General features: G+C 42.6%; 1 protein-coding gene across 1 annotated transcript in view; it reads left to right on the forward strand.

The window, feature by feature from the left end:
- LOC124794768 (kalirin) overlaps window positions 1-24,626 on the forward strand; it is a 2,150,963-nt gene that overhangs the window by 512,886 nt on the left and 1,613,451 nt on the right. The window lies entirely within an intron of this gene.

The raw sequence follows: 24,626 nt of genomic DNA on the forward strand, positions 1-24,626 counted from the left end.
TATCTGCATAAATGATCTTTTGGATAGGGTGGATAGCAATGTGCGGCTGTTTGTTGATGATGGTGTGGTGTACGGGAAGGTGTCCTCGTTGAGTGACTGTAGGAGGATACAAGATGACTTGGACAGGATTTGTGATTGGTGTAAAGAATGGCAGTCAACTCTAAATATAGATAAATGTTAATTAATACAGATGAATAGGAAAAAGAATCCCGTAATGTTTGAATACTCCATTAGTAGTGTAGCGCTTGACACAGTCACGTCGATTAAATATTTGGGCGCAACATTGTAGAGCGATATGAAGTGGGACAAGCATGTAATGGCAGTTGTGGGGAAGACGGATAGTCATCTTCGGTTCATTGGTAGAATTTTGGGAAGATGTGGTTCATCTGTAAAGGAGACCGCTTATAAAACACTAATACGGCCTATTCTTGAGTGCTGCTCGAGCGTTTGGGATCCTTATCAGGTCGGATTGAGGGAGGACATAGAAGCAATTCAGAGGCGGGCTGTTAGATTTGTTATTGGTAGGTTTGATCATCACGCGAGTGTTACGGAAATGCTTCAGGAACTCGGGTGGGAGTCTCTGAAGGAAAGAACCAGCATTTGAGGCTGACTGTAGTACAGTTTTACTGCTGCCAACTTATATTTCGCGGAAAGACCACAAAGATAAGATAAGAGAGATTAGGACTCGTATAGAGGCATATAGGCAGTCATTTTTCCCTCGTTCTGTTTGGGAATGGAACAGGGAGAGAAGATGCTAGTTGTGGTACGAGGTACCCTCCACCACGCACCGTATGATGGATTGCGGAGTATGTATGTAGATGTAGATATGACGTCAGATCCGCCCCTAAGCGTGCACAAATGGTAGATTTATATTGCTCACGTTTGCGCATGAGCAACGCAAACTATTGTAGATATAGTAAAGCATGGTATGTCATATTCAAGAGAAACTAAAAGACGATTTTGCTGATATACAGATATGCCGTGGAGATAATGTGTGTGGCAAGATACAGCGCCGAGGATATTTGTTTAACTGGTAATTAACAGCTTTAACAATTTTTGTTAGTTAAAAGAGATCGAAATGTCAGTTTGTAGTCCTCATCGATGTACATTGGCTGAGCTACTCACATGTCTCATAAACGTAATTAACCTGTGAGACACGTTTTAATTGAAATTTTGATTAAAATCAGCATTTCATTTTATCCAAGATAACAGCACGTACAGCAAGGCACTATGTGTTGACATATGTTGGATCAAATGGATCAAATTAATCTGAGCACTATGGGACTTAACTTCTGAGGTCATCAGTCGCCTAGAACTTAGAACTAATTAAACTTAACTAACCTAAGGACATCACACACATCCATGCCCGAGGCAGGATTCGAACCTGCGACCGCAGCGGCCGCGCGGCTCCAGAATGTAGCGCCTAGAACCGCTCGGCCACTCCGGCCGGCGACATATGTTGTTACATATTACTTACAACATTTAGTTCCTAAGATTTATATTTTTATCATATTTAATTAATTGTTAATTTAATTGTTAATTTTAGTGTATATTTGTATAGTATCGACCATAATTTGAAATTGATTAAAGCTATGTTAATTCATATTGCGTCAGTGGAAAGAACAGGCGCCATGCGCGTCTGTACTGTAACTAGTGAAGGCACAGAGATCAGCAACTGTTTTGATTATTGGTGTTAAATTTTGCAGTTGTCTAAAATAAAATTGTGGTCAAACTTCTGCGCGTAGCATTAAGTATAATATATAAGTTTCGTTTAGATTTTTAGTGCGCATCTAGTGGCGCATTCAGACGGTTGACTGCATTTTTATATAAAAAGTTGTAAGATATGCTGGGGGATGGGTGTTCCTATGGCTTAAAAGAACGGCGGTCATCTTACTGCTTCACGTTGTTTGGGACATATTGGAAGGGGCAAGACCTTTGCCAGTCTTTAGCAGTTACAGGCTGCACGCTTTTCGGTGATGGAAACTTTCCGGCCGTCAGTTGATTGGGGGCTTAGAGATGCTTTGCAGCAGTAAGGACTTTGCCGATTGTTCAACAGAACTTGTATTTTTGAGAGTGAAGCCAATTTGAACTTACTTATTGGCACTGAGTATGATTTTTAACAGTTCCCCAGTGGGTCTCTGATTGTTTTCCTCACTGATCGGCACATAAGATTATTGCGTAGTGTAAACTTTGATTTCGATTTAGCTGTGATTCCCGCGTGTGTTTGCTAGATAGGTCGGCCGGAGTGGCCGAGCGTTTCTAGGCGCTACAGTCTGGCACCGCGCGACCGCTACGGTCGCAGGTTTGAATCCTGCCTCGGGCATGCATGTGTGTGACGTCCTTAGGTTAGTTAGGTTTAAGTTGTTCTAAGTTCTAGGGGACTGATGGCCTCAGCAGTTAAATCCCATAGTGCTCAGAGCCATTTGAACCATTTGCTAGATAATTTATATATATAGTACGTTTGGCAACCACTGTTTTTGGGGGCTCGAGCTGAAATTCAATTGACGTAATTGCATAGAGTTCATCACCAGCCTACGGAAATTTTGTGGGATATTAAAAACAGTGAACTTTATTTGTTAAACTTAATCGCTTGTAGTCGGCGTATATTATTTAGATTTGCCCCACTTACCATCAACTTAACGTTATTTTAAATCTGATTAGTACGAGAGAGACAATTTTAATACTTTCAGTTTTGTTTATACCGATAATAACTGGAGTCAAACAATCATTCCCTAAGAAGAAGTTTTAGGAGCCATCACTTCCAACTATCGCAGGTCCTACAGTAAGAAAAAATTTTAGATACGTGTGATGCCAAATTATAACCCATTGGAGTTACTGCCTTTCTAATTTCAGTTGTGAATTTGTTTAAAAATATTGTCGCCTTTCGTGTTCCTTAATATTTTCTTTCATGTAATAGAAGTTCAGTATGATCGTTAAAGTACCTATGAACATTCAGGACTGTACGCCGCCATTGTTTTCAGCAACAGAAAAAACAAATAGACGAATGCACGCAAAATCTGTAGCTATGATAATCCAGTCGTATGTTACGCGATAATTAGTGATATATAAATCCATACTGCTGTACTGAGACCATGTAAATAGTTACCAAGAAGCCTGCATTGTTATATAATTCATGAGATACTAAGGAACGAAACAGCGCTAGGCAATATGTGTCTCCCGATTTTGTTCACTGAAAATGCGTGCGGAACAGGTAAGAAAACACCACCTAAAATACAGGGTCTCATCTTGCTCATGAGAAATTGTATTGGATGTGATTCATGCATTGATTTTTACTGGTGGTGTAAAGACGACTAATGGTTGCAAATTTTTTAGCTGTCGAAATGCGCCTTTCTGTTATGTCGGTTCTCTAGTTGTTTCTGGCAGCGAACCGAGTTCTTTGGTACAGCATTTGTGTTATATGTGCCATTAAATACTGCCGTAATTCAGCTTTCTATTCCCTCTGAGAGCATTTGTTTGAATGATCTCGAAATAGGTTCGATTAACTTTTCATTGCTGCTTCCACAAGCCTAATCGCCGCGGCTTTTGGTTCGTTTGTGTTGCTCTAGTTAATTACACGGTGCACCCTCTCAACGACGAAGTCCACCTGCCTAAGTGCTTCTAGACTTGGCGATGAAGCTGACGCTCCTATGGCGTCCGAAGTGCTCCCCTGTTCCAGGAGTGCGCCATCTGCGCCCCCCTGGCGTCGAAGTTTCCGTTCTACCTCCTTAACGTTTGACTCTCCTACAGCTAATGCAACACTCGCGTTGAACTCCGATATGTCTTACTCGTAATACAATGTGACTGACGGAAAACTAGCTCGGAAATTGCGCAGCAAACATTAATCTTATATTATGCAGAAGCCTCCTCAAAGTGCTAGTGAGGATATTCTAATACGTAAGGGCGCGTTTTTGATTTCATATACCTGGACACGGTGAATCAAGCCACATCCGAAGCAATAAAGACCTGAGGACCGACATGACATTGTTCATAAATCACCTGCAGAACTATACACGCTCAGGTTGTAATGAAACCCTTAATTCGTGCACAAAATACACACATAAAAAAAAGTTTTGCCTCACCTCTGTTCCGTGATCTGTGCAGAAAATTGGAATAGAGATCAACATAAACATCATTTACGCCCTATATATTGCTCATGAGAACCACACATTGCATGTTGTACCACCATACAGCGAGAACTTCAGAGGTGGTGATCCAGATTGTACACACCGGTACCTCTAATACGTAGTAGAACGTCCTCTTGCATTGATGCATGCCTGTATTTTTCGTGGCATACTATCCACAAGTTCATCAAGGCACTGTTGGTCCAAATTGTCCCACTCCTCAACGGCGATTCGGCGTAGACCCCTCAGAGAGGTTGGTGGATCACGTCGTCCAGATACAGCCCTTTTCAATCTATCCCAGGCATGTTCGATAGGGTTCATGTGTGGAAAACATGCTGGCCGCTCTAGTCGAGGGATGCCATTATCTTGAAGGAAGTCATTCACAAGATGTGCACGATGGGGGCGCGAATTGTCGTCCATGAAGATGAATGCCTCGCCAATATTCTGCCGATATGGTTGCACTAACGGTCTGAGGATGGCATTTACGTATCGTGCAGCCGTTACGACGCCTTCCATGACCACCAGCGGCGTACGTCGACCCCACATAATGCCACCCCAAAACAGCAGGGAACCTCCACCTTGCTGCATTTGTTGGTCAGTGTGTCTAAGGCGTTCACCCTGACCGGGTTGCCTCGAAATACGGTTCCGACGATTGTCTGATTGAAGGCGTATGCGACACTCATTGGTGAAGAGAACGTGATTCCAATCCTGATCGGTCCATTCGGCATGTTGTTGGGACCATCTGTACCGCGCTGCATGTTGTCGTGGCTGCGAAGATGGACCTCACCATGGACATCGGGAGTGTGTTTGCGCCTCATGCAGTCTATTGCGCACTGTTTGAGTCGTAACACGACGTCCTGTGGCTGTACAAAAAGCATTATTCAATGGGTTGGCGATGCTGTCAGGGTTCCTCCGAGCCATAATCCGTAGGTAGCGGTCGTCCACTGCAGTAGTAGCAGTAGTAGCCCTTGGGCGGCCTGAGCGAGGCATGTCATTGACAGTTCTTGTTTCTCTGTATGTCCTTCATGTCCGAACAACATCGCATTGGTTCACTCCGAGACTCCTGGACACTTCCCTTGTTGAAAGCCCTTCCTGGGACAAAGTAACAATGCGGATGCGCTCGAACCGTGGTATTGACCATCTAGGCATGGTTGAACTACAGACAACATGAGCCGTGTACCTCCTTCCTGGTGGAATGACTGGAAATGATCGGCTGTCGGACCCCCTCCGTTTAATAGGCGCTGCTCATGCATGGTTGTTTACATCTTTGGGCGGGTTTAGTGACATCCACAGTCAACGTCTCTCTTCAGGAGTTTTGGGAACTGGGGTGATGCAGAACGTTTTTTGATGTTTGTATTAATATGCGACGTTCTTTTAATTCCTACTTTCACAACTGACCTGCGTTGCGGTTTTGTTGGACTTACTTAAAATCCGTCTTCTGCATTGCTTTCCGGTATCTCCGTATTGTTAAGGTTAAATTGTCACGATAAAACGAAAACACGTTTGAGGCTAGTTTTTTTTAGGTAGTCGTGTAGCATATAATACTGCTTTGAAGAGTTGAGCTAAGGACTATAGACAATTCACTAAGAACATGGCGTTGCAAATATTTTTGCGATGTTCCTTAGGTCATTATAAATAATTCGAATTGTCAGCGAGAATTGAGAGGTTTTTCGAAATTATTGCTCGACGTGCAGTAGTGTTCATGCCGTTGGTCTCTCACTCTGTTGGAGTGGAGTTAACAATGCACACTCGGACATCCTAATTTAGAATATTTCTTGACTCTCTTCATCACATAAGGCGTTCCTTCGAGGGGCGAGAGACGACAGCTGATTCCTTCCATCGTCCTTGTCTAGTCCTAGATTGTACCCCATCTCAGTGTTGGCGGTTAAAAGAAACAAAGAATCGACTGACATGGTTGGCTGAGATACTGTGAAGGGTAGCTTCAGCCATCTAATTTTAAAGGTTTTACTTCTCGCACACATTATCACTTTTCTTTCACGAAATGCGACAGTTGCTCTTAAGTATATTTATTGAGAGTAGATGACTGTGATGAGAACGTGTAGATTTACTGTTGTGTTTGTGGTGCCGATGACCATGAAAAAGAAGGGAAAGAGTGAGTCTTAATGCCGGCGCATAGACTACTCCTCCCGAATATCAACGGATCCGTTGGACTTAACGTCCCCAACAGACGGCGAATGGCTGCCAACTTTGCCAATCGTACCCCGTCACTCTTTTAGATCGTGCGGAGAGGTTTGCAATTTAATCCAGGTCAAGGACACGAAAATGTCTTCCATCGCCAGGGTTGAAAGGAACTACCTCCGATTCGGTGAGAGCACTGCCAGCTAAAGTCTAGGACAAGGGTTCGAATCTCGATATGACAAACAACTGTAATCTGCTATGAATTTTTTTTTTAAAAAAAAGGCGCTCACTCTGCCGCAGGGGGAAATATTCATCCCGATAACAATTACTCTCGTTACATGTGGAAAAAATAAGACGTTGCTGAAACACTGTGCACACAATTCGGCGGCTCTTGATTTAAACGCATGTCAGGTCATAACGAGCCGCTCCAGCCAGATGCTTGGGTAAGCTGTTGAAGATGGACATGGCTTTACACCCCCATTTTGATAACGGATACAGCACTCGGTCTCCAGTGAGCTTGCCACTGATGGAGAGCTGCATTGTGACGAAAGAGAAATAAAAAAGATTCTCTCTCCATCTCCCTGATGTGCCATTCATGTGGCTCCAGCCTTACTCTCGGTATAAATTGTCTTACGGGAAACTGCAGCTCCGTAATGCGACCCCACAAAGGAAGAGCGTCATTACCCTCTCATGCGACACGTCTGCGGAATATTGGGAGGAAGGTGGAAGAGATTGGGGAAGGCGCCAGCTCTGTGGATCTCCGATATTGTGCGTCACCGGAGAATTTATGGAACACTCCGCGGCAGAACTCTCCGGCCTGGCGGTAAAAGGTTTATGACTTTCTCTAAACGCGAAGTAACTGTGCCCTCGCTAACGATGGAGTGATGGAGTGCTTTCGCTGCTTGTTGGGAATGTCGCTGAGGCAAGTTTTCTGAGCAGGTCAGGCGAATTACCCTCCGCACCCCCGCTTTTCGTTCGCTGCGAGAGAATTTATTTTCGCGTAGACTGTTTTATCTTACGACAGCGGTAAAGATGAAACCGGTGGCCTTACAAGCGATATTATGAGAATAAATACAGAATAATTTACTTGACTAACATTTAGCACATTTCAAAACCTTTTTGGTGCCCTTTTTTCATTCATACATGTTCTGTCACATGTTTCCGGTATTCTAAATTAGCTTTCCAATTTACCTACACAGACACCGCAGCGTAATACAGATTACTTTAACATCTGATGCTTTCTATTCTGTTGTAAGGTCGCATCTCAGTTTGAGGGATTACTGTACAGCGCATTTCTTTAACCAGTACTAAGGCTGTTATTGTAGGGGCCAGTCCGAATACTGGTTTCATACAGCCTTCCACGCTGGTTCATCCTGAGCAATCCTCTTCATTTCTGCAAGACTTTTGCAGCCTAATTCCATTTAGACCTGCCTGCTGTATTCAAGCCGTGGTCTCGTTCTAATTTTTACCTCTGCACTTCCCCCAATTACAAAACTGGCAATTACTTGACACGGTAGGATGTGTCCTACCAACCGACCCCTTCCTTTGGTCAGGTTGTCCTGGAAATATCTTTTCTCCCCAGTTTGAATCAGTGACCCATCGTTAATAATTATTCGATATACGCATTTGAGATTCACCATTCTCCAGAAATAGAATAACATTTATTTCATTAGCCTGTTTTCATTCATTCCGTAGACGTATACAGAGAAGATTAACCTTTCCCTAGCTTTCAGCAGACTCATGTTCATCATTTTGTCAAAACCGTCTGGATCAATTTGCGCTGCAGATCATCTTCAGGTCTAGTAGGAACAGGAAAAAGAGGCAATAACTATAAAAATTACAGAAGTACGATATTAGAAACACCATCATCGGTGGTTGCAGAATTAAGAACAAAACTGGGTGTGTGTAATTGTTTATGCTGATTAAAAATATTTGTTAATTGTGCACTATCTTTTAAAATATACAAACAAGAACGAAAATGTACGATGTACTGTGAGGTTATTTGTGGCATTTGTATGCAATTTTCTCATTTATTGTATAACGCACCATGGATACAGAAATGTACACTGAAGAGCCAAACACTCTGATACACCTGCCAAATATCGTGTAGGGCTCCCGCGAACACGCAGAAGTGCCGCAACACGACGTGATATTGACTCGACTAACGTCTGAATTATTGCTGGAGGGACCTGACACCATGAACCTTCAGGGCTGTCCATAAATTCGTAAGATTACGAGGGATGGAAATATCTTGTGAACAGCACATTGCAAGGTATCAGAGGTCCCATATCACCCCAATTGCAAACGCCCCACACCATTACAGAACCTCCACCAGCTTGAACAGTCCCCTGCTGACATGCCTGGTCCATGGATTCATGAGGTTGTCTCCATACCCGTATACGTCCATCCTCCCGGATTGGAAACGAGACTCGTCCGACCAGGCAACATGTTTCCAGTCACCAACAGTCCAATGTCGGTGTTGAAGAGCTCAGGCGAGGGGTGAAGCTTTTTCGCGTTAAATCATCAAGGGTACACGAGTGGAATTTCGGCTCCGAAAGCTCATATCGATGATGTTTCGTTGAAAGGTTCGAACGTTGACACCTGTTGATGTCCCATAATTGAAATCTGCAGCAATTTTGCGGAAGGGTTGCGCGTCTGTTACGTTGAACGATTCTCTTCAGTCGTCGTTGGTCCCGGTCTTGTAGGATCCTTTTCCGGCCGCAGCGATGTCGGAGATTTGATGTTTTATCGGATTCGTGATATTCACGGTACACTCGTCAAATGGTCGTACGGGAAAATCCCCACTTCATCGCTACCTCGGATATGCTGTATCCTATCGCTTGTGCGCCGACTATAAGACCACATTCAAACTCACTTAAATCTTGATATCCTGTCATTGCAGCAGCATTAACCGATCTAACAACTGCGCCAGACACTTGTTGTCTTATATAGGCGTTGCCGACCGCAGCGCCGTATTCTGCCTGTTTGCATATCGCCATATTTGAAAACGCATGCCTATACCAGTTTCTTTGGCGCTTCAGTGTAATTCATTATAGTGTCTATTACTTTTGATTTTATTATTTATTTATTTATTTTATTTTATTTTATTTTATTTTAGTAGGCAGGGATCTCTTTGACGCTGTTTTTATGTACCAGCATATGTCATATGGTCACTTTACGTGACTCATATATATACACACGGTCCCTAGGCTTACGCACTACATAATATAATGTAAACTAACTTACGGTAAGGACAACACACATACCCGTGCCCGAGGGAGGATTCGAACCTCCGACAGGCGGAGCCAGGCGAACTGTGACAAGACGCTCTAGACTGCACTGCTACCCCGCGCGGCCACAACACTTGTATTTAACGTTAGTTGACAAACTGCGCTTTGCAGCCTCAGGTATGTATGGGTTTAACAATATTTTGTTGTTTATTGTGCAACCCTCGATGATAGTGTTTATAATATCACATGTCTGTAATTTTTGTTGTTGTTGCCTCTTTTCCCTGTTCCAACTAGAGGCGAAGATGAACTGCAGAGCAGATTAAAACCGTTAGTCAGTAACAAAAGAAGTGATCTTGACGGTGTTTGTTTATTACAAAAAAAAGGATCACGGTTCCTACGAAATGACATCAATTATGTGTTAGTATTATTTCTTTACGTTTTTCGGACGTTCAGTTAGTAGAGCAACATATTTTTTCTCGGTCAATTTCTGTTGAAAAAATGCGAAATTTGGTGTGGGACATCATGCTCTGGTTTCACGCCACAAGAAATCCAATGGCAGATCTCCGCTTAGAGCGCACCTCTGTTACAGACTCCATCTTGAAGGCGACGTATAGCATCACCACCAATCGGTACTTCATGAAACTACAGAGGCTGATGCGCGATTATCTCACAAAGTACCGATTGGTGGTGACGCTATACGTCGCCTTCAAGATGGAGTCTGTAACAGAGGTGCGCTCCAAGCGGAGATCTGCCATTGGATTTCTTTTGGCGTGAAACCAGAGCATGTATACATCGCTAGGCGCTTGCAGAATGTCTGTGAACAAAAGCACGGTGAGTTCTTGCTCGAGTCGTCATCATCGCAACATGGTCGCGTATACCTGTCCACTCTCCCGAGTGTGCATTGTTGGAATGTGCGGATCACTGAACAACTGGATGTCTCTGCTTGAATCGCTGACACAGTCGTCCACCACTTGGGGTACTCAGACGTGTGTGGACGCACAGTTCCTCGCTGCTTAACAGAGGGCCATAAAGTGCAACGAAGGAACGCCTGTGCGGAATTTCTTGCGCGCTACAAGGCTGATAACAATTTTTCGTCTAACATAGTCACAGGCAAAGATCCGTTGGTTCATCGTTTCGAACCGGATACAAAACGACAATCCATGGCGTGACTTCCGTCTCTTTGGCCCAATGAAGGCTGCACTCCCACGGGAAGCATTACGTTGATGACGGGGAGGTTGTTGATGCAGCAAGACGTCGGCTCCGACGTTGGCCAGCCGCGTGGTACCGTGCGCGCATAAAGGCCCACCCAGTAAGTTGGCGTAAGGCCGTCGCGTTGAACGGAGATCATGTTGAAAAATAGGATTTTGTAGCCAGAAGAGTGGCGAATAGTATGGTGTATTGAGATCCTGAATAAAACCAACCCGCTTTCAGAAAATAAATGTGTTGGACTTTTTGAACGCCTCTCGTAGAATCTCCGATTGTAAGGAAAACTGATCCCAGCGATGCAGATTCTTTTCCCTTTCTGGGCTTGAATTGGCTACCACCAGATGAAACACATCTTCCAACGGCTTAACGACCATGCCCTGTTGCCAATCATACAGTGAAGTGGGCTGCTGTTCAGGGTGTGTGACAGTTAAACGATCGCTGGAGGAGCACGCGGGTGGTGTTGCTACCGCCAAGGCGATGCACGCGAGTTGCAGTATATGTATTTGCTGTCTGCCCCAACAGAAGGAGAGGGAGGATTTCGTCGCGAGGCGCAGCGGCAGAGCGGCACGCTGTCCGGCGGGCTCTATTGATTAGCTTTAAGGTGGGACCGGCACGTGCAACCCGCAACCGCCTACCTGCCGGTCTCACCACAGGTGGTAGCGAGGTCCCGGCTGCAGCTTGCCGCCCAACCCACTGTACTGGACGGCCTTTGCGCATGCGATACGCGATTATTGAATAAAATTTCTCGGTTTGCGAGACACGTTAAACGACCGACGTAATGGCAGTACGCCTAGGAACATAGCATCCCCATTCAGCTAAACTTAATCCTCGAGTTATGTTTATGGGGACATAGGAGCGGAACTCGCGAGTGATCTAAATCGATGACTGGTTACTGACTGGCCGCCAATGTGGTCTTGCACGCGGCACTGCTCTCCAGTTATGGAAACTGAGATTAGATTAGATTAATTATTCATTCATTCCATAGACCCATAAAAGAGGGAATTCTCCTGGGTGTGGAGCATGTCAGATAAATACATTACAAAAATGTTACTACAAAAACTTGAGTTTCATTAATTTTAATGATCCTCAGTCAATAAACAGTAAAATTGTGTACATGAATTTAAATTTAAACTTTTATATTTTCAGGTTTAATACTTTCATCTGCTTTCATTAAATCCATCATTTAGACATTTGCTAGTTTCTTGGCTATTACAACCAACTATTGTCAAAATTTAAAGTAAATTATTCATTTAAGTGATTCTCAGTTAAGAACAGTCAGATTAGTTACAAGATTTAAAATTAAACTTCCACTATTTACAAATTTAAGACTTACATCTGTTTTCCATACATCCATCATTCACAAAGTAGGTAGTTACTTGGCTGTTACAACCAAGTATTGTCAAAAATTAAAGTACGATAAATTTTCATTAAAATGGTCTACTGCACTTGTTGAGAAACTCATGGATGGAATAGAAGGAGTTGGCCACCAAAAATTCTTTTAAATTATGCTTATTATGTATGCTGTTCAATTGAAAAATGACATTTTGAGACCGTGACTGTGTACAGTATACCGGGTGGTTATAATTCAAGTGCAGCGACTCACGAAGGTCCAATGTGGGCTGTAATTATCGCATGACAGCGAAACTTGGTAGCTATTCTATTGCGGAATATGCAGAACCGATTTACGGTTATAAAAATAGTTTCGGTTTTGGCCACCAGGTACAGATCTGGCGCTGTACAATATCTCGTCGACATCTCCGTTGCTCATATTGAACAAACTGTGTTAGCAGAGGTTAATAATAAAATGAACATTATACCTTTCTCAATTGTTTGGTCTTTTTGTCCACGTTGCGTTCCTAATCCATTACATACGGAAACATTTATGTACGTCTTTCTTGCAGTCACGGCGCCAGATTTGCCCCTGGTGGCCAAAATTTGAACTAATTTTTTCCAGCGTAATTCGACTGCCCATTAACACATTAGAATGTGCATTAAGTTTCACTGCCGTAAGATAATAACAGCCCATACTGGAACTCTGTGAGTAGTTGAACTTTAATTATAAACACCTAGTGCACGATGACTCTCGCAAAGAAGAAAGCCACAACTAGCTACTTTTAATAATCCAATTTATTTACCCAAATAGTACCGTTACCGATTTCGAATCGAAAGGTCCATCTTCTGACACCTGTTCACGCTTACGTATGTTATTGGTTACATTAGTTGTCGGTCGTTTTTCCCCACCTTGTAGCTAAAGTTCCTTCTGTTGATGGGGCCTTACAGCAAAGAGTGGTATGAGAATCGGCCTGTTTAATTGTAATTGAACCTAATAACGAATGATAACAATATGAACGTATCTCTGAGGTACATCTGTTTTAGTTTTAAGTTACGTCGAAATTTCCGTGTTGTTATATTGCCCTGTTCACTGCGTATGTTCACGAAATAGTGAAGAGTTTGTTATAAATATGTAATGTAGAGAACCACCCACCCGAACGCACACACACACACACACACACACACACTGAATAGTTTTTGCTACATGGAAGACTGTAGACAAAAATGCGGAAATACCGCGGATGAAACAGTGCCAAAAAATCTCTCTCTCTCTCCCTGAGATGACGTATGCACCGTAAATTTTCTGCTTTTACGTCAATCATATCGTAACATCTCTGAGAAAAAAATTCCTTTGCACTGTTTTATCTCTGATACCGCCATCGTCGTATAACGTCTTCCATGTTACAAAAGTTATTGTGTGTGTGTGTGTGTGTGTGTGTGTGTGTGTGTGTGATGCTGTACACTACAGGGACATACATACATATCAAAAAAGTGCTTTGTATAGTTTTTTACTATTTCGTGAATGCAGGCAGTCAACAGAATGAAGCAAGTATTTCGACGTAAGTAGCCCAAAACTACAGGAATTCAACCTTAGAGATGTGTGTATATTGTTTTCATTCGTTATTAGGAACAATTACAATTTGCTAGGTGCTTTCTCATCTGATTCTTTATTGTACTAAATTACTGCACCATCTCCCCATGAAACTTTCGCCACAAAGAGGGAAGAGCCGACAAGTAATGTAAACAACAATAAACATAAACTAAATATGAGCAGCCGTCTAAAGTTCAGCCTGACAGTTCAAAACAGGTAACAGCGCTGTTTCTGTAAATAAATAGCGTTATTAACAGGGGTTTGTTGCTGTTTTCTTTGCAAAAATCAACTTGTACATGGGACCTGTAGTTGAATTGTGCAGTCTTATTTTTATGCTCGAGTTACATTTTGTTACACTACATGCGTCGAGTAACAGATTCAGACTCAGAGGAAAACGTGATACAGTATCAGGCCTAACGGTCTGAAAAAATAATAAGAATTCGTCGCAGCCTACTGCTACAGCGGAGATGAGTTGAGCTATTTTGTTTTGGCTCTTCAACCGTCGTGCTGTGTTACTGTGGCAAGAGGATTTCACTGTGTGTCCGTACTACATACGTGTACCTGGAACCAAATAAAAAAGGAACACCGTAACTTCATTTTTTCGAGGTGATAATTAAAAGTGTATGAACACAAGTCGTGCACCATACGACAAGTGACACACACAAAGACAAACTGTAATGCTAGATCAGAGTGATGAAGTTAAAGATGACTGGATTGGAATCCGTTACGGAACGAAAACATAATTCGCAAATCACCAGCTGACAGTTGGCGTTGCATTCACGTGTTCCACATGTGTAACTATTACCACATAGAAGTGCAGAAGATAGTGGATTGTAAAGTACTCAGGTGTGACCGGGGACGATGTACTGTGGCAGAGGGCCAAGTGTTGGCTCTAGATAGTGGCGAGGTACGTGAATGAGGCTGCTTTGGACAGCGACCGTACGAGCACAATAGCTGGGGCCGAGCTGCTGGCCTCGCTTTGTGTGGGTGGGACGTCGCGGCTCTGTAGTGACGCCGAGTGTCAACACGGCGAGGGTAGCAGCTCATTTACTGGCCTCCGCGCCCTTCATAAATACACCAGTGTGCTTCGCGCCAGCCTGTCCCCTCCTTGCGACCGCGGAAAATGGCTCTTCCTTGTGCCGGAAATAGACTTCCTGGAGTGGAAAGCCGCGTCTCAGCGCGCCAACGTGCCAAACCGAAAAATTTATTTTTACCAACTTTGCCACCGGAGTACTCTCGTGTCAGCCTGGGAGCTTCTGTTCCGCGTAGGGCGTCGGCTTTGTGTTAGCGCTCATACGCAGGGTGATTCAGCTGCCTGTACATATGGGTTTTATGTAACCCGCAATGCCTTCAAACCACAGGCAAATTTTCATATTCTCACTCTCCCTACGTCAAAACTATTAGTACTACAGAAAAAAAAATTAACTGTACCTTTTTGTAGAAAGTTTAATGTAATTAAATTTTGTATTTGTGTACGTTTCCGCTAGAGGCTGCAGTTTTCGGATTATTCAAGAAAACCGTACTAAAGTGACCTTTATACGCGTTTTTCTTGATTAACTCGAAAACCGTGACCTTCAGTGATAACATATCCCACTACAAAATTCAGTTACATTAAATTTCTTACAAAAATTTCGTGTTCATTTTTTGTGTAAGACTAACCGTTCGCACATAGAGAGCGAGAGAATATGAAAATCTGGTGCATGATTTTTGAAGGCGTTGCGGGTTGCATAAAACACCTAGGTGGGGACAGTTGAATCACCCTTTATGGTTCATGAAAAAACACATGCATGACAACTGTACGATCTGAAGAGCCGAATGTAGTGAATTCGTGCCACATCATTAGGTGAATTTGAGACATGCTTTTGATGTACTGTGTTTACTTGGTTATAGTATTCACGATACACTGAAAGCATATGCAGTATAACATGCCTAAGCGAAAGCTGATGGGTGAAGGATTATTTTCTCGATCATTGAGGTTCCTCGCTTATCTGGTCCCTTAATGAAATACAGATTTAGCTTATCTACGTTGAAAACTATCCTGTCTCGTTTACAGAAGTTTTCCGTAATCCTCCTGTAGCAGCTACAGGGCTGTTTTAGAAAGATCAGAAACTGGATAAGAAATGCCTGCGGATTTAAGGAATACAGTAAAGCACTCCGTCTTCACGCCACACGTGTCCATCGGGACCATCCGACCGCCGTGTCATCCTCAGTTGAGGATGCGGATAGGAGGGGCGTGTGAGCCGGCCGCGGTGGCCGAGCGGTTCTAGGCGCTCAGTCCGGAACCGCGCGACTGCTACGGTCGCAGGTTCGAATCCTGCCTCGGGCATGGATGTGTGTGATGTCCTTAGGTTAGTTAGGTTTTAGTAGTTCTAGGGGACTGATGACCACAGCTGTTAAGTCCCATAGTGCTCAGAGCCATTGAAGGAGGAGCGTGTGGTCAGCACACCGCTCTCCCGGTCGTTATAATGGTTTTCTTTGACCGGAGCCGCTACTATTCGGTCGAGTAGCTCCTCAGTTGGCATCACGGGGCTGAGTGCATCCCGAAAAATGGAAACAGCGCATGGCTGCTGGATGGTCACCCATCCAAATGCCGGTCACGCTCGACAGCGCTTAACTTCGGTGATCTCACGGGAACCGGCGTATCCACTGCCACAAGGCCGTTGTCAATACAGTAAAGACTTAAATATAATTATATAAAACTTTTATTATGCACAGTAATAAAATTGCTGAAAGAAATCTGTCAGATTCTGTTGTTTTTCTATTTTGGTTCTTGGAATATGTTCTTCGAACTCCTGTATCTTACTAAAAACTGAGTGATCAGTATCTATTGAAAATTCGAAAGATCTGTGCACTGTCTCTAGCGCATTTAAAGCCTTTTGGTTATTCCGATAGGATAGTTCTTTCTTATCGGAACACCCATTTATCTGATCGTCTTCATCATCACTGTCACTTCTGTCCTTCGATGTGATGACATAATTCACAGCAATATCGTCCGTCATCCGTGTATTCTACGACAACCAGCACAACATTTTATCCGGCTCTTGATAAACAAACCTTTCTTGTCTGCACTGTAAGTAATATCCGGATGACACCCACCTAAAAGAATTGGCAGATCTTCAATCCGCATGCTACACACAGCTTGATCCACATATCTGCCTTCTCCGACGGCTTTCTCGAAAACGGCGTCATTTCGTTCTTCAAAACCGTATGATCCCCCATTGTTAGCGAAGTCACGAGCTCTTTCTGTCAATAATGATTCATCTATGGAAATATTTTTGTCCGGGGTTTGTTTGATGCATTCCACGAGACAGTTCTCAAAGTTACGAAATTCAGTAGTTCTGCTGTTCTTGTAAAGGAACTGTTTTGGTAAACTGTATCCCTCCACTTCCCACAAGTCACTCTCATTGATAGCGATGGAAGGTCAGGTAGTCTTACTTATAGAGGTTATAGGTTTTAGGGGGCGGAAACGACGGAAATTGATTACACATCTCATAGAGTTTTCTCATTTACCCGGGTTCGAATGTATATGTGCATGGTGTTTCGAACTAGTGTTTGCGATTTTCTGTCCTATTCCATTCACACTTTAAAAATTTTGTTTCACATAATAGGGAGAAACAAAACCCAGTTTATAAGTAATTGTGCATATTGTAGCACACTGACGCTTCAGTATGGAAATTGGTGTACTCCTACTTCTTACGCAGCTTTTTTCTCTATGATCCCAGGGCGTAACGCGTCCCTCTGGGGCACTTCACTACATTTTTCGTCTCAGCCTTCTTTTATTCTTCAGCACAATTTACGCCCAAACAGTTTTTGAATATGGTTTTGTATTTCGTTAACCGTCGTAATATTTTGGGCTCCACTTTGATCTGCATTGGGAAGTTTATGACGATGTTTTTCTTTTCCTTTTGTGATTGTGAAATGTACTATATATGCTTTTAGCCAGTATTTCTGGCCAGTATTTCTACAACAGCACCAAGGGTGGAGTAGACACACTGTACCTAAAGTGTCCAAACTATTCACCTAATAGAAAATGTGGGAACTGGCCTCTAACAGTGTTTGTTACATTAATAAAAATCAGTGCAGTGAACAACTGTATTCGCTACTTCTGCAGTAAACGTTTCTCCAGGTACAGATTCGACCAGGAACTGTCTGTAAATGTATTGAGACCGCGTCTTGAAAGTAGGCTGCTTGTCTCCGATTTGAGAGGATATTTGTAGATAATAATTCATAATATCCTTCAAAAAGACTCCGGAAAGAAGTAGAAAGACCAAGAGAAGGTGAAGGGCGACAAAATTGAAATTAAGAGGAACTACAGTCTTTGTCCTTACCAGAACATCAGGAACACGGCATATAAATGTGTGAAATGTGATAATCCTCATGCGTGGAATGTTCCAAAAAAAAAAAAGTGTGTTAAATGTTTAATGGATTAATTAATTAAAATATTTGTGAGTTTAAAGCTTATCCCTGTCATTGCTTTACGCAGTTCATGTATTTTTTGTAGAGTTCCATTTAAGAGGTTTCATGAAAGTAGTACATGTTGCATTCCTTACTTGATGGAGATGTTTACTGAGTTAGTGTTCAGTTTGTACGTTGTACTAAAATATTAATGTATCATTCTGCGAGGAAAGCACCTTCTTTTTTGTTGCTGTGGCTGTCAGACACATATCCTTTGTTAAGTAATAAAAATAATTCTTTTTGTTAAGGGTTAAACAAGGTCACGGCTTCTTTATTTCTCACCTGACTTTTCGTCGTAATGTTTTTATGTTCATCACAGTCTTTGTCGATTCCGTATTGCCCATGGAAGAATTTTCATTTTAGCAGCCCACTGTCTTAATACATTGCTATTTGTAAACATATCTTATAACTGCCAATTTCCATTCTTGCGGTCTTCCTTAAGTAATTTTGGATTCCAAGTACTTTTTACCGGAGAGTTTGTAGTTGTTTCCACTGATCCACAGTTTACAATTCACTTAAAACGAAACAAATGTAATTTGAAAATACTGAACGATCTGTTACAAATCGCCAGGAAAATAGTTATCTTGGAAGCAGTAGCTCATGAAGCGTCACCATCTGTATCTGTACTGTTTATCGAAAAAAAATCAACGCGTATTTTATATTTATGTGTAGGACGATTTATGTAAAATAAATTGTTTGTATGGTCTGCAAAATAAGTTTGATATCTAAGACAAAGAAACGAAATACTTTATGCTTACCGTGTTTTGGCTTTCAGAATCTATTTACAATTTTGTTACGTACCATAGCACATAGAAGACGAAGTGTCAAGTTGTGTTGCACTGAAATAACGGAATCCCTCGTGGCAACCACGAAGAGGCACTGAATACGCATAACATAATTAACTAGGATTCGGAGGGTAACAGTGTTAAAATACTATTCAACTCGGAGATAAAAATGCAGTCTGTTATTCTGAGACTGTAAGTGAACATTTTTTGTGCAATGAGACCACGATTTCATAATTTCATAGCATTTAGGGACTCCCCAGGTAACGTGTTCGTTATATTAATATGGTGACGCTCTAATGCGTGTTTAGAAACAAACTTATAATAAATTTGACTTGCTCTTTATAGGCTGTTGAAGATCAAATTGAAATTTGTTGTTAAAATATTTCCTTTACTTGATCTAGAAATACTTCCGTAGTAGAGGCAGTCGACCATTCAGATTTGTCACAGCTTTGAAATATAAAAAGATCTTGATCGCACAACTCTTCATTAGGCATTACGCTTTTCAAAGTTTCATCGTCAGACTGAAGCTGTGGAATGAAGTGTATAAGAAATTAATGACAGAAAATATACGTAAGTGAGCCTTTAAGTATTCCAATATTCAGAAATTTCAAATAGTATTGTACTTACATAACAATCAAACTTTAGTACAAAGCTCATGAAAGTGGCTTGCTTTCTACGGTCAGTGCTAGCGCAGTGACTGGTCTTCGTTTACCTCTTTGATAGTTCAGTCGCCACACCCGGTTTAATGCTGATTCTATTAGAATACTCGGCAGTGTCAAATATGCCTACATGCGGTGAGATCTGTATTGTATTCAATCTATGTGCTCACGTTCGTGAGCTTTGTACTAAAGTGTAAGTGTTATGTAAGTACGATACCATTTGAAATTTCTGTGTACTGCAATACGTAGAAGCACACTTATGTATATTTTCTGCCATTAATTTCTTGTACACTTTGTTCCACAGCTTCAGTCTGAAACGAAATTGTGATACGCATAACGCTTAATAAAGAACTGTACGTTCAAGACCTTTCTATATTTCAAAGTTGTGTAAAATATTGCTGTCAGATTACTTTAGAAACAGTCACTTGGTCAGTGCATACATAACTCGCTAGTTGATTCTCATGCGTCAGTAACGATGTGGTAAGATCTGTCTGAAGTATCTGAGATAGTAATCAACATTTGGTTTGCGATGCACACTTTAAAAAAGTGATCTGTGTGTTCCCTTTCAAAGACGAATTTTTGTCAGTGTAGATATAGGGAAATATGTGATGGTTTTTAAATATATGCGTATTAGTGGCTTGTCATTACGATGAATACACTGCAGTAACGTGTGCTACTGATAAAAGCGTCAAACGCAGTATCACCAGGATTATCCCAGTGGCTGGGCACATAGCTCTTTCCAATTAACAGGTTGTCATGAACAGCCATTAGAGCTAATGCCCCTACTGCTGAATATCAGATGCAGCTGACGTATTTGATGAAAGGATACTCCTCTTTCTTTGTGTGATTCAAATTTGCTAACCAACACGACATTTCGTATTAACTGTCCTCACATCAGTTCCGCCAGCGACTTAGTTCATACCAATATAGAAAGTGGAGCACACACGAGCAGGAAAAGGGAAGAAATATGAAAATAAGCCAATATTTAGTCTGATGAGCTTCTATGACTGTGAAATAAAGCAGTTGCGCTACGGATTCGTAGTCGGGGAAAACGGAAAACTGCTTGGAAAACTGTTCTGATGAAAACAATGCGTGTTATGCGGAGGTTATCTGACGAGTAGTGTTAATAATGTAGATCAGGATACGTTTTTCGTGTGATTTCGCATTGTTCCTACAGTAAGAATTCCACTGGGCCATCGAGCCACTTTAGCCTTGTAAGGGTATGTACGTATTATTGTGAAATAGTTAAACCTCCGGTAAAAACCATATATCATTTGATGTCGTTGCTGTCTGTATCTTTGTTTTCGGTACCAAACCGTGATGAAAAAATACGGCCGGCCGCGGTGGTCTCGCGGTTCTAGGCGCGCAGTCCGGAACCGTGCGACTGCTACGGTTGCAGGTTCGAATCCTGCCTCGGGCATGGATGTGTGTGATGTCCGTTAGTTAGGTTTAAGTAGTTCTAAGTTCTAGGGGACTGATGACCACAGCAGTTGAGTCCCATAGTGCTCAGAGCCATTTGAACCATTTTTTGAAAAAAATACTTACTCGTCAGAAAACCATTTCCCAAGTGGCTCGAGCAGGCGCATAGTTCTTGTCCACAGATCTCTCTCTCTCTCTCTCTCTCTCTCTCTCTCTCTCTCTCTCTCTCTCTCTCTCTAAGCGGTTAAAGGCGCTACAGTCTGGAAACGCGCGGCCGCTATGGTCGCAGGTTCGAATCCTGCCACGGGCATGGATGTGTGTGATGTCCTTAGGTTAGTTAGGTTTAAGTAGTTCTAAGTTCTAGGGGACTGATGACCTTAGATGTTAAGTCTCATAGTGCTCAGAGCCATTTGAACCAATCTCTCTCTCTCTACGTATTATTTTCCGAAATTCAAATGTGCATTTCATTTTTACATAATGCATGAAGCAGTATCGAATTCACTCCAACTCCGGAAAACGAAGAAATCAATGGAACTATCAACAGACCAAGAAAACCTACAAGGATTTGGGATGATGTAGCAACCTGATATAGAAAGAACAAGTTACGAGCAAAATTATTTCAGTCAACACGTATAGAACAAGACAGTATTCTCTACATCGACTACATTTTGAAGTTTCTCGTCGTATACAGGATTAGACGGAAATTTTCTACATGAGCAAAATTCCAAGATGACAATACAGCTTCATCAAGACCACTGACATAATATGAAGATATGTAAGCCGAACAACAGGCAATCAACTCCTCAGCCCTGAGGCAGATACCGAGATTTGGAATGAAGGAAACTTAATGAGCAACATCTTCCTGTCGACTACCCATCTATGTGCTATTAAAAATCCTACAAAATTAAATAAGCGCTCAACTGTCCTAAATAAATGGGCTTACAACAGCACAAACTACAACTATTGGCTTGAAAGGGCTATACTCTCCTATAGCCCACCATCTCCTTCAGAGGTGCAATACAAGATTTTTTTTAAAAAAACAAAAAGACTTTATTTTTGTGGGACATTGGCTAGCATTGTCCCAGAAATAAAGTGAAAATGGATCCTGTCCCGCGATTCCCATCTAGATTTCCTGGAGGTTTCCGTTGGTCATCCCAATAGGTGGGCCCTTTGCCTTGTCCCAGTCTGCTGGGTCAAAAGAACAGGGGCTCGTTCTACAGCAATCCGTACAACTCTTACAAGGGAACCTCCCCATCGAACCCCCCTCAGATTTAGTTATAAGTTGGCACAGTGGATAGGCCTTGAAAAACTGAATACAGATCAATCGAGAAAACAAGAAGAAGTTGTGTGGAACTATGAAAAAAATAACCAAAATATAAAAACTGAGTAGTCCATGTGCGATATAGGCAACATGAAGGTAAGTATATGTTTAGGAGCGCCGTGGTCCCGTGGTTAGCGTGAGCCGCTGTAGAACTGGCGGTCCTTGGTTCAAGTCTTCCCTCCAGTAAAAATTTTACTTTCTTTATTTTCGCATCCCTCGAGTGAAAATTTTACTTTCTTTATTTTCGCCAAGTTATGATCTGTCCGATCGTTCACTGACGTCACTGTTCACTGTAATAAGTTTAGCGCCTGTGTTTTGCGACCGCACCGCAAAACCGTGCGATTGTTATTGAAGTCGCGAGCTATATTTGCTGGATTCATATTGCCCACGGAATACATCTCTCGTATTTAATGCACTCTCGTCCAAAGTAGTGAATAGTCAACTGCCAGCCGGGGAGCCTCGTTAGCAGGAATACTCTCTCTTCCATGCGCTGTAGTCGACTGACGTCGTGTGTTTCGATGTTTGTTTAGATGTGGCGTCCCCATACTACGGCGCAGTTACCTCGCATCGGACGGACGGACGGACGGACAGATAATAATTGTCCGAAAATAAAAAATTAATCTTTTCAGTCGATGGACGACTTGAACCAAGGACCTCTCGTTCTGCAGCCGCTCACGCTAACCACGGGACCACGGCGCTCTAGAGCTCACATTGGCCGTGATGTTGCCTATGTTGCGCATTGACTACTCAGTTTGTATATTTTGCTTATTTTTTCATAGTTCCACACAACTTCTTCCTGTTTTCTCGATTGATCTGGATTCAGTTTTTCAAGACCTATCCACTGTGCCAACTTTTAACTAAATCTGAGGGGGGTGCGATGGGGAGGTTCTCTTGTTAGGAACAACAGAAGGAACTTCAGTGACACCGTGAGCTGCCTTTCTCCCACGTTGCTGTAGACATAATAGTGGCACTGTTTCCAATGTGGCATCATCTAAACTTATATATGTGTGGGGGTGCATAAATATTGTCGCATGGGTTAAAGTAATAAAGACGGCCAAAGACTAATAGAAAACACAAATCTTGCGTACAGAAGTGGATGATGCGCAGAATGACATGCTGGTACACACATATTCATTCGCTATCTTGTACTAGATTTTCAGCTATCATGCATTACTCAGGTTACCGAAGGTAGAACTTCAGACATTAATATTTTCATTAAGTACCTAATAATAATACAGCTGACTTTTAGATCATCATGTCCCAGTAATAGCCAAGCCGAGGTTATTGTGTCTACAAAATGTTCTCTTGCGACTCCACTTTTCAGACCCTTAAGTACATATATGACCAGATTATATTGTCTGAATAAACGACGAGTAATGAATCTTAAATTCTCAATAATTGTAGATATTGTCAGTATAAATGTATAAAACAGATTGCTTCATATAGCCGCGTGCTATTATCGACAGATCATAACTTCATTATTTTTATGGAAAAATTATAAATACACTATGATTCAAAATGCAGCTCCCAGGCGGTGGCAATCGGTGATTGGGGAAGCCTGGTGACATTGCAAAGGTGAAAAGACTAACTTTTCTACGAAGAGCGGCGAAAGAAGAGTCCTGAAACTTGGTAACACAGTTTTCAGTTTTCAACTACTAAGCACAAAATGTTGCTGGCGGGGCCCGAGATCGTCTTTAGAGCTGCGATAACACTTGGCGTTTCCACACAGACATCGGTGCTCCACCTGGGGGACGGCGTGTGAATCCAACATTACACTACTGCAAGTTTTACAAAATCGATGCTTTCGGCTCATACTTGGGACATCCATGTGGTCCAGGGTCCGTGACTTGCATCAGGAACTCGACATGACGATTATCCAAGAACTTACCATCCCCACACACGCAAACGTTTGGACAAAGTGGACGCGATGAAGTCTTCGACAAGACACCTGGACTACAGAGGGGGGGGGGGGGGCGGGGCAGTCACCCCTGCACACTGGCACCGCATTCGGGTACCTCGAGCCATCATTGAGGTGCCACAATGAAATCAACACGCACCTCACATTGCCACAGCCCCCACCTCAGAAGGGCTTAAGGAACTCTCAGAGACCAGAGCCCTTCTTATACTCAAATAAAGATGAATTAGCCGTTTAACTGTCAGCCAGGAAGTCCAGCTCCCAAGATGTAACACACACACACGCGCGCGCGCGCGCGCGCGCGCGCGCGCGCACACACACACACGCACGCACGCAAAACCCTTAGGCGTTGCCGTACAGAGATACGCAGAAGCACGTTACGTGAATGGTTGTAGTAGTCGCACAGTGCAGCCACGCCAAGACCACTTCAACTGTCAGGCTCTTCTTTCGCCG

The sequence above is a fragment of the Schistocerca piceifrons genome, chromosome 4, assembly GCF_021461385.2.
Source record: "Schistocerca piceifrons isolate TAMUIC-IGC-003096 chromosome 4, iqSchPice1.1, whole genome shotgun sequence".
In the NCBI taxonomy this organism is placed as follows: domain Eukaryota; kingdom Metazoa; phylum Arthropoda; class Insecta; order Orthoptera; family Acrididae; genus Schistocerca; species Schistocerca piceifrons.